At 39.8% G+C, this 13,600-nt stretch overlaps 1 protein-coding gene across 1 annotated transcript in view; it reads left to right on the forward strand.

The window, feature by feature from the left end:
- Positions 1 to 13,600, forward strand: part of DGKI (diacylglycerol kinase iota) — a 569,495-nt gene that overhangs the window by 207,587 nt on the left and 348,308 nt on the right.

Genomic DNA, 13,600 nt, shown 5'->3' on the forward strand with positions numbered 1-13,600 from the left:
CAACCCTGATCTTCTTTTGAAAAAAAGAAACAAAACAACCTCAATTAACATACGTACCTTTGGAACTCGTCCTAAATTTTAAGTTGCGATCAGGACTGTTCTGGTAACAAGTTCTATCGCTGTCTAAGCCATGCTAACTTCTTTTTCTATTCGGCTCAAATGGGCTGTTTGCTAAACGTTCAGAGGGAAGGCTTTAGTTTATGTTTCCAATATTTCCTTTAACTAGTAAGGTCCTTGCCTCCCCCTTTCATACTCTATGATATCTTAATTTATAAGGAAAGGTTCTGAAGGCCCCCTTTTTGTGAAGGCAAAATCCCATGTTTCTCAGAGCACTGATTAGAAAGTTGTGGTTTTTTTGTATTTCATTATTTCCTCTCGAAGGAGTACATTTCATCATTGATACTTAATGCTGAGGTTACTTAACCATCTCATGATGTGGAAAGCACTTGGAAAACTATGTAAATGACTAGAAATGTGAGCCAGTATTTTGATTAGCTTTGACTTAATTTATAAATTGTCTCAGAAAGTCAAAGTATTGAAAGATTTAGTGCTGCAATGTAACTCTAGTCTCACCTTTCTATTTTTCCCATGAGAAGACTGGGGTTCATTGAAGGTAACAACTTGTCCCAAATCATACAGCTCATAAGTGACATAGCTAGGATCCTCCATTTTTCCAGTTCTCTGTTTAAGCGCATTCTTTTACCCAAGTTTGGGTCAAGGGCCCCTCAGAACAGAATAAAACATACTATTTGGGTAGCATATCAAATAGGTATCATTATGGTAGTAGAGAGTCAAGTTGAGCCATGCTACTGTTCAGGACTGTAGTCTGTACACAAATAGCCACATGGGTTGGGGTATGTCTAAACATGGAAAATTTGGGAAAAAATTTATAGATAGTTTCTCAGATAAAAGTCTCATATTTCAAATACATAGAGAACTTTGTTACATTTATAAGAACATGTGTCATTCCTCAACTGATAAAAAGTCAAAGGATATAGACTGGCAGTTTTTGGATAAAGAAAACAAAGCTATATGTAGTCATATGAAAAATGCTCTAAATCATTATTGATTAGAGAAATGTAGATTAAAATAGCTTTGAGGGGGCAGCTAGGTGGTGCAGTAAGTAGAGCACTGGCCCTGGAGTCAGGAGGAGCTGATCTGGCCTCAGACACTTGACACAATTACTAGCTGTGTGACCTTGGGCAAGTCATTTAACCCCAATTGCCCTGCCTTTCCCCCTCCAGAAGAAAAGAAGAGAAAGGAAAAAAATAGCTTTGAGATGTCATCTCACACACATCAGATTGGCTGAAATGATAGAAAAGGAAAATGAAAAATGTTGGAGGTGATATGGAAAAGTTGGGACACTAACATACTATTGGTGGAGTGGTGAACTGATCCATTCATTTTGGAGAGCAATCTGTAATGATGCCCAAAGAATTATAAAACTGTGTATGCCTTTTGACCCAGCAATACTACTCTTAGATCTGTTTCCCAAGATGATCAAGGAAAAAGGAAAATAACTTATGTTTTCTAAAATATTTATAATAGCTTCCTTTGTGCTGGCAAAGAACTGGAAATTGAGAGGATGTCCATCAACTGGAGAATGGGTAAATAACTTGTGGTATATAATTGTGATGAAATACAACTGTGCTATAAGAAATTACGAGCAGGTAGATTTTAGGAAAACATGGACAGACTTGCATGAAATAATGAAGAGTGAAAGGAATAGAACCAAGAGAACATTGGATATAGTAACCACAATATTGTTCAAAGAAGAACTGAATGATTAAGCTATTCTGAGTATTAGAAATATTCAGGTAAACTACAAAGGACCTATAAAGGAAAATGCTATACTATCCACTGAGAGAGAGGGAGAGGGAGAGGGAGAGGGAGAGGGAGAGGGAGGGGGAGAAGGAGAGGGAGAGGGAGAGGGAGAGGGAGAGGGAGCTTTCTCTAGTGGAGTGTGGGGAGGGAGGGAGATAGCTTAGAACCTAAAATGTAACAAAAAGTAAATAAAATTAAATTGAAAAAAAATTAGTGAGGTGGTTCTCAGAATGTGGTCCAAGAACATTTGGGGATCCCCAAGACCCCTTCAGGGGTTCAAAAGGTAAAAACTATTTTTGTAATAATACTAATATTATTTTCTTATTAAAGCCCCCCTCCCTTTTCCAATTACATATTTGTATAAGGCCAGATTTTCCTCATATACTTCAACTAAAGCAACATATTACAACAGATTGAATATAGAAGGAGACAGGAGAATCCAGTTGCCTTCTGTTGAGCCAGACATTAAAGAGATTTGCAGAAATGTGTAAACAGTGCCAGTCTTCTCACTAAATATTTTTGTTTTGGAAAATAGTTATTTTCATAAATTGTTATTAATATTAACATATAGTACATTTGTTATTGTCATTTTTAAGTGAATTAAAACTATTTAAAACTTATTTTAAATTCCTAGTATGGTAAATATCAATAAGGTAGAGCTCATATAAATAACATTTCTTTGGAGTGCTCAATAATTTTTAACAGTATAAAGGAATCTTGAGATAAAAAAGTTTGTGAACCATCGCTATAGTCACAGGCAAAGTAGAAGAGTAGGAGAAAATGTGACTTGAAAAGAGTTAACAGGGAATTAAAAAAAATAGTCAGCACAAGTTCATTCATAATATGGGGGGCTGATAACATTATTTGCAGTGCTAAATTGATATTCACCACACCATGCAAATGGCTAAATAATACCATTCGGACCATGTTCTGTATTAGTGGTTCCCAATGAAAAAGTCAATGTATTTCCATATGTCTGGTCCAATGCTTAATAATGATGATGATAGTGATAAAAATAATAATAAAGATTTTAAAGAGGAAATGTAATTGACAGAGCCTTTGGTATTGTCATTCCAGAGTGATACAAAGCAAGGTGAATTTGCCAAAAAATAACCAGTGTACTATGACACTGCAGAGAAATGTGATTCTTTAAAATAGAAAGCATAGTCCACCCCTGAACAATTTTTTTGACAATGAAACTGATCTGTTTTTGAGGTGTTTTCCAACTTGGAGCCAATTAAATTTAAAGAGAATAAGGACAGTTTGATGATTCTTGAAATGTTAAGACAGCTAGCTCCAATGAGAGAAAATGTTTAGTGACTAGAAATTTTAATTGTTTTAGAGAAAGATGCTACACACATTCAAAGTGTCATAATTATATCTGTGCTTTGGACAGTATCATAAACTGTGTACTTAGGAAGTTTGTAGAGGACACAAAGGTGGGAGGGATAGTTTACAAATGAGTGACACTTAGGATTTAGAAATACTTTGACACAATTGAGCATTCAGCTGAACTGAATAAGATGACCTTTAATGAACACTAATGTAAAGTCTTACTCTGAGTTAAAAAAAATCAACTTCATAATGACAAGAGTGGAGAGGAATGGCTAAAGAAGAGTTCATCTTAAAAAGATTTGGTGAGTAGAGCACTGGCTGTGGACTCAGGAGGACCTGAGGTCAAATCCCGCCTCAATCACTTGACACACTTACTAGCTGTGTGACCTTGGGCAAGTCACTTAACCCCAATTGCCTTGCCTTCCCCCCTCTAAAAACAGAACAAAACAAAAAAAGATTTGATGGGTCTTTTTTGTTGTTGTTGTTGTTTAGTCAGTTCAGTCATATCTGATTTTGTGACCCCATTTGGGATTTTCTTGACCGAGATACTTGAGTGGTTTGTCATTTCCTTTTCCAGCTCATTTCACAGATGAGGAAATTGGAGCATACAGGGTTAAGTGACTTGCCCAGGATCACACAGCTAGTGAGAAACCGAGGCTGGATTTCAATTCAGTTCTTCCTAACTCTGGGCCTGGTGTTCTATCCACTGTGCTGGCATGTCTTAGTGTTGACTGTGATATAACAGCTAAGAAAGTTAGTGCAATCTTAGGCTGCATTAAGAGGATAGAGCCTAAATAAGAGGTGATAATTCTTTTGTACTCTGCTCTTGTCAACATTTGGTGTATTGTGCTCAGTTCTGTGTGCTACATTTGAGTAGGCATCTGGGTGGCACATTGGATAGAGCCTTGGACCTGAAGTTAAAAAAACCCGAGTTTAAATCCACTCAGACACTTAGTAGCTGTGTAAGTGGCAAGTCACTTGTCTCAGTTTCCTTATCCATAAAATGGGGATAATAAATAGCACCTATCTCCCAGTGTTTCTGTGAGGATAAAATGAGATGGCGTTTGTAAAGCATTTTGCAAAACTTAAGCTATATAAATGCTAGCTATTTTTATTTCTAGTGGGAAGGATACCAGTAAGCTGGGGAATGCCCTAGAGAGGACAACCAGGATGATGAAGGCCCCAGAAGTCATGTCATAGGACAATCAAGTTGAAGGAAATGGTATTGTTTAGCCTGGATGCAAGGGAAGTCTGAAGATGTACATGATGGCTAGCTTTAGGTATTTGAGGAGTTAGCACTGAAACAAATTAGACTCACTCCACTTGATCCCAGAGAGAAAAACTAAGATCATTGGGTAGAAGTTGCAAAGAGACAAATTTTGACTAGAATAAGGAAAACCTAACAATTAGAGCCATCCCAAAATGAAATGGCTGCCTCGGGGGAAATCTGGAGCTATCCTTTCCTGAAGGTATTCAAGTGAAGTGGGAGACCTCCTTGGCCTTTTTAAGCTAAGGTCTTTCCCAGGTTTCAGTTTATCTGAGGCAATGCCCATTCAGTGATTAAGGCTAGGTAAGAAATGAGTCAAAAAATGACCTCTTTTATCTAGTTAAAAAAATCAATTTGGGAAGGGAAGACCCTCAGGATTTCTGGCCAAAACCAGCAACAATGGCTAATTACACTCACTCTGAGCCTTCAAAACCCGAACAGTGACCCAATAGGCTTGGGCTGGGTTCTATTGTTGGCCAGTCCGTGAGAGTCAGAGTGATTTAGGTTTAAGGCATGGTCCTTAAAAAAGAAATCTAGCCTGTAAACCCCAACATATCTTGCAGTGTTTCAGCGATCAAAATTTATATTTTTTGGGCAGAGATCTGCAGGTAAGGGTATGATTTCCTATGTGGACAGAGGGCGAGGAGGGAAAGAATGAAGCTGATGACTTTGCACAGTCCTGCCCTCACTTAAATTTAATTCACTTGGAACTCAAGACATCGCCTTCCTGATATCATGGTCATCTTCTAGACGAAGGACAAACAACAGCAAAAACAAACAAACAACAAGTGAAGTAAGCTTTATGACTCTTTGTTGTGTGGAGTATTGTTCAGGTTTTAAGGATGGCACTGCTCACCTCCTGGTGAGGCTAGGGGCTAGAAAAGGTGCCCTAAAAATTGTATGGTATAAGGACACTCTCAAGGTCTTTCTTAAGAATTTTGGACTTGGCGTGTATGACATGGGAGACATAGGCACAGGACTGCCCAACAGGGGGTGCCCTTGTCAGAGAGGGTGCTATGCTCTATGAGCAAAGTAGAACTGAAGTAGCTCAGAAGAAACATGAGATGTGGAAATTTGGAGAATCCACTCCAGATGTTCACATGGACTGTTTTGGCCTGACCTATGGTAGAACATTCCAAGCTCACATTGGTCTCAGCAACCACAGTCAGACACACTGTAACTTGACTGTAGTATAGTGATGTCATTTTGGTCCTCTTCAAAAACAAAGGACAACATCCAACCCTTTGGGTATGGGTAGAAGTACATGACCTTTGATATCCTGTCTCACTCTAAGATTTTGCCATTTGCCTTTTGCTTACAGAGTATATATTAATACCGAGATGCATATTGTAAAAGCAGTGTTCTAGAAACACTCATTTGATGATGATGATGTATAGAATGGATTAGAGAGGTAGAGGGACTAAATATAGGGAGACTAGTTAGGAGGGTGTAAGGAATTTGCTTTCCAATTTCAATTTCCAATTTCCTCTACCTTTTGAACCACTCACTAGATTCCTTTCTGCTGTGTGAAAAATGCCCTTAGTTGCCAGTTTGTTTGCAGAACAAAAATGATTGATATGCCTTGAGCACAAAAGCCTTCTTTTGATTGAGGTTATCAGATTGACTCACTTTCTGTGCTTTCTTTAATAACTCATCATTGAGGTGTCTCTAAGGTAATGATGTTCTAGAATCTTACCACTACCATTGTATAATACTCAAATATACCAAATACACAGCTAAAATGACACATAGCCCTAGATAGCCATATAGTCATAGACTTAGAACTGAAAGGGAGCTCAGAGGTCATTTACCTAAGTTCTATCTCAGAAGAGGAGAACTCTTCCCTCACAAGGGTCCACCTGTAACTCCTGACATTTTCCTTCCTGAAATTGCTCTGAAGTTTGTTGGCATTATTCCTATACACAATGGGCTTTTAAAGTTTTATTTCCTTCCCTTTCTGGTGTTTGGGTGAGTGGCAGTTCCCAAATATCCCTCTTGATGTTTTTCACAACATTTTTTGACTCAGGAATGTGAAAGGAAGGAGAGGAGGACAGGGTGACATGAGTAGTAATCTGGCATTTGGGAACAATCTCAGGGGTTATAATATGTCATCTTAGAAATGTTCCTGGGTCAATAGGCATCCAGAGTATTGTAGGTGGAGAAAATGATATATTAGAGAGAGGATAATATAGGTACAAAAGAACATCATTTATCTATGCTCTTGGACAAAAAGAGCTACGTTTTATCCAAAGAAAATAGATGATGTAAGCAACCTATGACTGCTTGTCAGCTCTGAGAACACATTAATGTCAGCTTCAGCTGATTTTATTTTTCATTTTCTCCAATATTAGTTTACAGATCACACCCTAAATTTCCCCAAAGCTTCAGAACGTTCCAGAGGATGCTCAGCATCTCCTTTGATGGTATTTTTGATAAAATAAGGGGCCCTTGGTCTCATTTGCCCTGGAATGTAGGAGCAGGAGCAATGTCTCCTGTGTATATTGTACTCATCATATCAGAGCTCAAAGTACAGGCAGTCCTGGTGTTAAAGACAACCCACTTCCTTATGTCTCTTACATAGAAATGACTGAACCAGCGCAGGAACTCCCCTTCCTTGTCTGGAAATGTTCTTTCTCCCCCTCCGTCATCAATCAGTCATTTCATCAAACAACAAGCATTTATTAAATGCCTACTCTATGCCAGGTACTGTGCAACAGGGAATAAAAATATGAAGAATGAAAGAGTCTGCATTCTTAAAGAGCTCACGATGGAGTGATTAGAATCAGGAAGACAAGTACATAGGTACAGAAAAAAAACAGAGGAAATAAATACAAATGCATATAAAGAGAATAAATACAAGGCAGTTAGGCAAGGAGGGCGCAAGTAAATTAGAGGGATAAAGAAAGACTTCTTGTAGAGGATGGTGCTTGAGCTGAATCTTAAGAGGAGAGAGGGGTTCTCTAAGGCCAGTGTAAGGAGTGAATGCATTCCAGGTGTGAGGAATGGCCAATGCAGAGCATGATGGGAGATGGAATATTAGGTGTGAGGACCAGAGAGAAGACTCATTTGGTTGGACTGCTAAGTGCAGAAGGGCAAGTAATAGACAGGAAGACTGGAAAGATGGGTTGGGCACCATTTTGGAAGGGCTTCATAGTTTATCTTTCAGATAATAGGGAGATCCTGGAGCTTACTGATTAGGAAGTGACATGATTGGATCTGTCGTTCAGGAAAATCATTCTGGCAGTAATGTGGAGGATGGAAAAGTGGGGAGGGATTTGAGGCAGGGAGGACAATTAGGAAGCCTTTGCAACAATCTAGGAGAAAAATGATGAGGGCCTGAGCTAGAGTGGTAGCTATGGAAATAGAAAAAGAGGTGGATCTAAGAGAGGAGGATATAGAAAAGGGAAGAATTGGCACTTGATTGGATGTGTGGAGTAGAGAAGAATGGAGAGTGGAACAGAAAGCCAAGGTGAAGCACCTGGAAGAGTGGAAAAAGTGATAGAGCCTTTGACAGAACTAGGGAAGTTAAAAAGAGTGGGTTTGGGGGAAAGATAATGATTTCTGTTCTGGACATGTTGAATTTGAGAAGTCTGCAGTAACCGTATACCTGGTCCTCAGTTGTCATCTTGTCACAGCATTGCCTGGTAGCAGAATTCCTGGGAACATCAGTAAACTTCTACCACAGTATGGATGCTATTCCCCCCCTGCCTTCCTGTCACCATCTTCTCCCCCAACACCTTCCCCATTTCAGGCCTCAGGGAAGGTAAGGTAAATAGGCTGGAGAAGAGGAGAAAGAAGAAAACAGGAAAAACAAACTTGACATTGATTAAAATTTTCGTTATTCTGCCAGAGCTTGCTCCTTATTTCATGTCCTCATCTGTATGCTCCAGCTCTCTCCCTGCCCCACATCTCATTTTAAACTCCAGAGTACTTGCCCAGCTGTAATGTTAATGGAATAGAAAGATCTTCCTTGTGCATTAATAGGCCTATGCAACCTGCTTTGAGCTCTGGCTTAGCTCACAGCTGTGACACATCTTGAGTCACATAGAGCCTTCTGGGGGAGGAACTTGCCTTGGGGAAGCTTGCTTAGGGGGAGGTTTGCTTGTAGGAAGGCTTTCACACCTTTTGGTACTAAGTTAATTAGGTACTGAATCATGAGGGTTATGATGCTTTCTGGCTCTGAGTAGTATATGTGCACTCTGAGTAGGCACTTTGCTTTGGGGTCTTACTTATGAAAAGGACCTTTTGATTTTCTGGTTGAGACTCTGAGTAGCCATATATTCAGAGCTCTCCGACTACTCAGATGTAAAGGCTCTCTTGATCCAGTGATGTATGTAAAGTATATAGCAATGTTGCTTTGATCAGGCAGTTAGAACCCTGTCTGTTGGTCTTTGTGCTAATTTCTCTGCTTGTATTTTTCTCTGTATTTTCTCTGATATTCAGGGTTCTGACTTTTACCCTGAACTAGTGAATGTAATTAAAAGTAGGATTGTTAGCCTCTTTTTGAGCAGTCTTTCCTAGAAAAGCTGATCAAAGAACCGGTGCTAGCAGGCCATCCTGGGTACGCTAGCGTGCTTGTTGTTACACCAGCCCAACCCACCTTCCCTGAGGCCCCTACTAGATTGACAGTAGAATGCTTCCCCAGCCCACTGTGCTGGAGTCTGTGTTCCAGGCCACAGGAGGGACACCCTGTCGGTTGGGAATGGAGGGAATCTGGCCCCACTACCTAGTAGGGATAAGGGTAAGGAGGTAGCAGTTCAAATGGAAATAGTACATTTTGCCATAGAAACATTGTTACAAAATAGTACATATGGGTGAACTGGACCTTTAGGGGCCATTCTTTGGAGCATAGGCAGATATTCTGTGCCTGGTTTAGGGGACCTCATGGAATTTTGGGGATGTTCATGTGGAACTCTGGGACCAATTTACCCTCATTGCAACAGATTATAAACTTCTTGAAGACAGATTATTTTATTTTTGTTGTATAGGTACTCCTAGTACTACTAGAAATTTTTTGGGGTCCATACTTGCGATTTTATTGGGTATGTGTGTGTGTGGTGGGGCTGGCCAATGGGAGGGCCATTGGAGGATGTATCCCCAGCTAGGCAGGAGAGAGACTTTCTTTGGCAAGTTAGCACTTTTTGAATACACAGCCAGTTCTGGCTCAGCAGCCAATCAGTAGGCCAATAAGGGCCATAGACTATCTGCATATGCTAAAGTAGAGCTCAGGGTCCTTCAGTAGGAACACCCTGGAGCAGCATTGAGAATACTGTGTTGATGCTGAAATGATGGACCTCCCATTGGCCAGTCACTATCCCACCTTACACACGGACCTTCCAGTGTGGAAGCAACCTTTTACAATGCAGATCAGTAGCTATGCTGCAATTTGTAGATTTGTAGTTTTGTTAAGTTACTTGGGGGGCATAACTACAACAAAATAAATGCAATGAACAACTGCACACAGCAAATCAAAAGTAAATTAGCAGATTTATAAAGGTCAAGCAAGACTGGAATGAAGAGATATGAGAAGACACCTCCGACCCGCCCCTTTGTGGAGGTGAGAGGTCCACAGGTGTTATCCATTGTGTTATGTTTTTGGATTTTTTCAATGTATTGATCTGTTGTGTTGATTTTTTTCCCCTTCTTTAAAAACTACTACTTTTTTAAATGGGATGGCTCTCTGGGAGGGAGAGTAGGAGGGATACTTGGAATAATTATGATGATACAAAAACCAGAAGATAGCAATAAAAACTTATTTTAAAAAATGTTACTTAGGAGCCCTAAAAGGTTAAGTGATGAATTCCTTCTCACATAGCTAGTATGAACAGAAGTGCGGCTTGAATCGTGGTCTTTTTGGTCTTAGAGGCCAGCTCCAGCACCAGTATGCCCCTGCTGCCACTCCTCTGAAATACAGCAGGTTGATATCTGGTAGTTGTTGAACTGAAGTATTTGTGTACTTTTTTTTTAAAGACCTTTCTCTAATGCTTGCCATTTTTGGTCTGGCCTTAGGTGTTAGTTTGCCAAGATAATAATGATGATAACTAACATTCACATAGCATTTTAAAGTTTTCAGAGTGCTTTACAAATGTGACATTTGAGCTTCACAGTAACTCTGGGAGGAAGGCACTCTTTTTATCTCCATTTTACAGATGAGGAAACTGAGGCAGACAAAGGTCAAGTTACTTGCTCGGGGTTACATAGCTAATGTCTAAGGCAGGATTTGAACTCAGATCTGGATTCCAAATGCTTTGCACACTGTGCTGCCTAGCTGCTCTGCAAATTATGGGGAGCTGTCTATAATTCAGTCTGGTTTCCTGAGTTCTGCTAAAACGGTCACCAGAAAGAATGACTTTAGGGTTTCTGTTTAGCTATCCCTCTCTCTAAAGAAGGGGCTCACGAATTGCATACTGTGCTTTTGATGTTAAAGAAACGGGCTTCATTAGAATTTCACAGAACTTCATATTTGGAAGCATCCTTAGAAACTACCTCTCCAGTCTATGAGGAACTTCCTGTTCCAGATGGAACATCTCCAACATCTCCTGCTTTCCCTTGAAGACCTTTCGTGTGTGTGGGGGGGGAGTGGGGGGGTGGGGGAGGAGTAAAGTTAAGGGGGGATACCACCTATTATCTCCCATTGTAACACTATTTGTTAGGAAGTTCCCTGCACACACCCCATCCCCACTTACTAAGGTGGGACTAAGCAAGGTAAACAGCTTCCTAAAGTATAAGACATGAGGGCAAAAAGAGGAGTACATTTTTCTATTTCTTTTTATAAATGTGCAAAATAAAATTCCATTCCTCATAGCCTGTAGTTAGGCATTTGTTTCATGATCTCACTTGTGTTTAGTCATGTGGTACAATAAAGCTGCAAAGGCTCCGGTAGACCAGTAGCATGTTTTTCAAGCCTTGTGCAAAGTGGAAAAATGCTACAGTGAGCTCTACCCAGTGGACCAAATTTAGGTATGTGGATAATTTGGAGGACTAATTAAAATAATTTGTATACATTCATGCAGATTATGGACTCCCTTTGCAAGTAATTTCCAAACGAAAATTTTATGTTTCTAATTTATTTGTTGTTGTTTTTTCCTGTCTCTATTTAAGCACATTCCTAGAAACCCAGGGTCCCAAGGAAACATTTCAGAAAGAGTAGTTTTGCCTTTCGTAAACAGAAAAAATAAACAGATCTCTAATAATTAACCATGTTCTTTCCTCATGTCACAAGGATAATTGAGTCTCATTATTCTGAGTAACCATCATTTCAGAAAGGGCTGCTTCCTGAAGGTCTGAAGGGCCTAATTGAAGCAATGTTGCATGTGAATGCAGTGTTTTGTGGAGCCTTGTGGAGTCATCCTAATGATACTCTTCAGGTGCCCCTCTTAGATGAATCCTTTCAGCCTTTAAAGTAGAGAATACTGTCCCATTTCTCATACACCTTCTAAGTTGTTGCCTTGCCTTCCTTCAAGTCTCCAGATCTCTCAGCTCAGCTGTGGCTGCTTGGTTCAGTCAGTCCAGCAACCGTGCTAAACCCTGGGGATATAGATATGAAAAAGAAAGACAGTCCCTGCCCTCTAGGAACTTACAGTCTAGTGAAGGGAGACGGCACACAAAAGGAAGCTGAGAAAGGGTGTGTAGGACACTACTCCTTCCCATCCACTTGTTAAATTAGTTTAGAATTGTTCTCCAATGGAGAAGAAAGGTATGAAAGGTGTGACCACCAGAAATCTATCCTGGGAGAACAGAACAGCCTTGAGAGTAACTACACTAGGACTTTGCTGTGGTAGGAATGCAATAAATAACAGAGACCTACTGTTAATAGTGGGGAAAAATCTCAAACTTAAGTTTTTGTATAAAAATGCATCATCTGAATTTAGAATAAGTGTAAAGACTAGTCTGGGTACCAGAAGACTGATCTTTCCCTCCCTCCCTTCCTCCTTCCCTTCCTTCCTTCCTTCCTTCCTTCCTTCCTTCCTTCCTCCTCCTCCTCCTCCTCCTTCTTCTTCTTCTTCTTCTTCTCCTTCTCTCTCTCTCTCTCTCTCTCTCTCTCTCTCTCCCTTTCTTATTGGTAGAAAGGTGGTAGACTACAGGTGTGGAATATTGCATACATTACTAGATGCAGTCAATGGGATGGTTTGTTTTGCTATGTTGTTCTTTGTTACTAGGGAGTGTTCTATGCAGGAGTAAAGATGAGGGGGCATTATTGGGAGTGACTGTGGAGGGGGAAAAGCATCATTATTACATTTTTTTTTAAAAAAGCTTAACCATCTATGAGTGATACATGTTGACCTTAATTTCCCTTGCAGTTTTTGTCTTTTATAAAAAGGCAATACCCTTCTTAGCTCTTAGGCCATCAGGGCCATTTTTAATAGTAAATGTATATTATACAAGATTGTTGGCCTTCCCTTGAATTGGCTCACACTTTAGGAGTTTTTGGTAAAAACAGGATGAATTAAAGAAAGCTGGGTTTTGGGAGTATTTAGTTTTAGTCCCTCTTGTTAGACCAAATGTTTCCTGGGGCCATATTTTCCACCTTGGAGAAACTCTGCCTTTTTATGTGACCCTATGACTTTCAGTGGTTTCCAAAACATGGACGGGACTAAGATGCTATACCTTGACTCCTATTCAGTGCTTCATTTGCTTTGCTCTCCTTGCTGTTGCTGCTGTTGCAGCTTTAGGCAGTGAATGCTTTTTTTGTTGCTTTAAAAAAATTAAATAACCCCTCCTTTTCCTCCCCTCTTTAATTACTTTCTTGGTTTGACTCCTGGTTATGACAAGACTTCTTTATTCCTGAGGCTATAAACAAGTTCCTGTAGTCTTCCTGACTCAGGGGATTATTGGTATGGCCTAGGTGTGAGATTAATTCCTATTATAACTGGCACCTAGGGCAATGAGTATGCCCAAGACCATTTCAGGGGGTCCTTGAGGTCAAAACTATTTTCTTAACAACAATAATAATAAAATATTATTTGCCTCTTAAAATACCACTTCCTTTTCCAAATACCTATCTGTATGAGGCCAGATTTTCTTCTTATGCTCCAACCAAAACAACATATTATAACAGATTGAATGCAAAAGCAGTTAGGAGATCTAGCTGTCTTCTATTAAGCTAGACAGTAAAGAAATTTACAAAAATATGTAAAACAATGCCTTCTTGAGGGCAAGGACCATCTTTTGCCT

Source organism: Trichosurus vulpecula, chromosome 5, assembly GCF_011100635.1.
Source record: "Trichosurus vulpecula isolate mTriVul1 chromosome 5, mTriVul1.pri, whole genome shotgun sequence".
In the NCBI taxonomy this organism is placed as follows: Eukaryota; Metazoa; Chordata; class Mammalia; order Diprotodontia; family Phalangeridae; genus Trichosurus; species Trichosurus vulpecula.